Here is a 3752-nt window from a genome sequence, read left to right as displayed (position 1 = left end):
TAATAATATTAGTTCTTTTAAAACAGACAAATACAAACAAACTAATCACCAGAAAAAAGAAAATGAAAAATAAATAAATAAATAAAGAGGAAAAAAAAATCAGTGGAGGACAGGGCAGGGCACCCAGGCTCCGTCTGAGCATACAGACTGTGATGGAGTTCCTGTGGGCCCAGAAGGTGGTAGTGGGGGGTGGCCACACCTCCATTCACCAAATGGGTATGGGGTATAAGAGTAACAAGAGGAATGTCATACTTTGCCAGTCTTGCAGGTCCTGAGTGTCCTTGGGGTTGCTGGAAAGCAGAACGTGTTCTTAAGCCCCAGGAATCTGCTAGAGCACTGTCTCTTTAATTATCCAAAATTGTCAAGCTGCTTTTTAAACTTTCAAAATGGTGGTGCCCTCTGGACAAGCAAAAGTCCACAGCTCAGCCCACCTTTCTCTTCACCTTCTGTTTGTTCCCCAGCGACCGTGCACAGTCCTCCATGCAGTCCCTGGCTAGCAGGGTGATTTTTATGTTAATTCTTAGGTCCTACCACCACTTGGGAATCTCCAAGCTTGCTAGTTGGGGTTTAGTCCACTTCTGTATCCTTCCCTTCAAGGCTCAGGGGTCCAGGATTATCTTCTGTGTCTGTGTTAATTGGTTTCCTTTTTCTTTGTTGAAGAGGGTCTGTGCAGTCTTTCTGCCTAGTCCGCCATCTTGCCAGCCACACACCTCATCTTCTTTATCATAATGGTTGACAGTAAAATCTCAGGAGCTGACTGTTTTGGTTTGAATCTTGGCTTCACCACTTACCAGCTTGGTGATACTTTGTAAGCAGTAACCTCTTGGTGCTTTCATTTTCTCATCAACAGCAGGGAAGTGAAAAAAAAAAATCTATTTTGTAGGGTGTTATGAGCAACAAGATGTTCTTTGCCCAGTTACTAGAACACAATAAGGGTTCAATAAAAATTAGATGTTATCAGGCATTTTGAGTACAATTTTAAAGAAATAGAAGACTCAGCAAGGGGAAAAGGAGTAATGAGAATTTGATACCAAGATCTAAATCCAAAGTTCTTCAACTATTACCTCTAGTGCTCTGGGTAAAAAAGCAGGTGCTGAATCTAGTAAGAGAAAGAGACAGGTTCAATTTTGATCAAAGATTCTATAGAAGAATCTTGATCAAACGGGGGAGAAATGTAGAAAAGAATTTCAAATTCTCATGCACTCCAGACTTTCTGGAGCAATGAGAGTTACATGGACTCTTGGAATGAATGTCCTGAGATAATCTTTAACATTTAAACCAAAAATATCTCCTGGAGTCTTCTTAAAGCCAAACAATACTTTAACTTAACTAATAAAAAAATATCTGTCTTGAGCATCATGCCCTTTTAACAACTGTGTATATAGGATCAGAGTGAAAACAGCAGTGCAGAAATAAACAGGAACCTTGCAGGGCAGTGATTTTATGTTATTGGGGGAGGAACAACTCAGAAAAGAAAGATGACAATGATTGCACAACTCAAAGAATGTAATCAATGCCACTGAGCTGTGCATGTAGAACTGGTTGAATTGCTGCATGTTTTGCTATGTAAATTCTCAACAACAAAATCAAAATTTAAAAAGAGAGAGAGAGAGAGTAAGGGTTCAAATTCTCTCTGGGAGTTTGGGGGAAGAGAGGAGGTGAGAATAACTGCAGAGCTGGGGGCAGGTTGGGGAACAGAGGAGGGAGAGAGAGGTGAAGGAAGGTTAGGAAGGTCGCAGTGGATATGTATAAGTAGTTACATACCCTGCTGCTCTTGCTTTGGGACAGAGTCCCAGAACTTCATAAGAAAACAAAGAATTCTGTCCCCATGGATTGTGCAATTAATGACCTGACACCAGGGAGGTCAAGGATGAGGGTGTTAGCTGTTAGAGTGTAGCGTTAGGTGGAAATCAGGCTCCTTGGAGGGCTGGCTTCAAAGGAATTCTTCATGAAATGTTTTTTCATGTTTTAATTTCTAAATTCCAGGCCATGGATTTGACCATGAGGAAGATAATCATTAAAAAGAGAGGGAGGAAGAACTGGACATTAATGTGTCCTCATTCCTTGCTTTTTCACTTATGATCATCATGGCTTTGCCAATGCCAGTCCCTCTTTCTAGCACTCTCCACTTGGTGAATTCCTACTCACCCTTCAAGCCCCATTTCTTCCTTCCTTGAGTGACCCAACCCTGCTGAACGTTCCTCCAGTACAGCTTTTATCATATTTTATTTTAGTAATTAATTTTTCTGGCTTTACTCACTAGACTGGGAGCTCAAGAAATATTTGTGGAGTGAATGAATAAATGAATAACTCCACATAGAAGTTTAAGAAATCAAGGCTCAGGGAGTTGCTTGCTTTGTAAGCAGTGAACCTGAACCTGGGGCTTGGGGCTCATGAGTCCTAGTCCAGTTGTCTGTCTACTCAGCACAGTTGCTCTGGTTTAAGACTGACTACTGGAAAGAGATAGACTGGGGAACATTTCAGAGGCATCTATTGTGGGCAGCTTTGGTGTAGAACAGAGAAGGTTCTAATGGCAACTCAGATTACCAGTAGCTGTCTTACTCTGGCAATATCATTTCATCTCTCTGACTCTGTTTTTTATCTTTAAAATTGGAATAATAATAAACCAGCACGTCTACTGAAACTTTGATAAAGTAAACTGAATTCCTTGAAATTAGGGAGCATGACTTTGTTTTTTTCTTTTACCCTTGTACTCTTGCACATAGCATGCAAAATGAGTAAGTGTTCTCATTGAGTATTTGGTGAGGAAATTGAAGGGGAAAAACTATATGTATATATGGCTATTATCATGGTCAGTTGATAAAATTTTCTCCCACTGTTTCCCAAGATGGATCTTCCATTATTAGTCAATGATAGTGGCCAAGCTCTAAGCTCTGCCCTCACTTTTCCCCCTCCCAACAGGTAGAAGGAATCCTATATAGATGGGCAAGGGTGGTCAAGGACAGTCAAGGACAGTCAGACAATCAGTGATCCAGAAGCAGCTGAACCATGATTGTCTTTGTGCTGAGCCTCACCAGACTCCTGGGCAGTATCTCTGGGATCCTCCAAGTGGCCTCCCTGCTCAGCCTGGTTCTGCTGCTGTTCAAGGCAGCCCAGTTCTATCTGTGCAGGCAGTGGCTATCCAAAGCCCTGCAGCAGTTCCCGTCACCTCCTTCCCACTGGTTCTTCAGCTACAAACAGGAGGTAGGAAGGTGGGGGTCAGGTAAGGGACATCAGGGAGGGCCAGGGTTAAGATCACAGTCAACAAGTCATTGGGCAAAGCCTGTTATGTGAACCTGAACCTACCTTCCCAGGTAAACTCAGCTCACCTGTCAGCTGCCAGATCTTCAGTCCCAGCAAGAGAGAGCACACTACCTCACAAGAAGTTTGTCTACCTTGCTCAGCTCCCTCAGATATTCCTTCCTGTGTAGACCTGAAGTCTGTCTTGATCACTGAGCAGAGCTGGAAGATCATAGTTCTTCCTTCCTAAGTCTTCTCTCCAGGCTTAACAACCCCAGCAGTCCTAGCTGTTTGTTCTCAAACAACAAGGTTTGTAGCTGTATCTGCACCCGGTTACTCAATGCCAGGTCTCAGTTACCTAGTGCTGCAGTAACACCAGTGTTGTTGTTGTTGTTATATGCCATCAAGTCATCTCTCACTCATAGCGACCCTATGTACAACAGAACAGAATACTGCCCAGTCCTGTGCCAGCCTCATAATCCCTAACACCAGTGGGTGGCTTGAAAGAATAA

The 3752-nt window shown here is 42.8% G+C and overlaps 1 pseudogene; it reads left to right on the top strand.

Moving 5' to 3' along the window:
- The first annotated feature begins 3009 nt into the window (after positions 1–3009).
- Positions 3010–3752, top strand: part of LOC103201933 — a 23662-nt pseudogene continuing 22919 nt past the window's right edge.

Source organism: Orycteropus afer, unplaced genomic scaffold (assembly GCF_000298275.1).
Source record: "Orycteropus afer afer isolate SDZICR_OR568_19922 unplaced genomic scaffold, OryAfe1.0 scaffold00169, whole genome shotgun sequence".
Classification (NCBI taxonomy): Eukaryota; Metazoa; Chordata; class Mammalia; order Tubulidentata; family Orycteropodidae; genus Orycteropus; species Orycteropus afer.
This window is presented reverse-complemented; position numbering and strand designations above follow the sequence as displayed.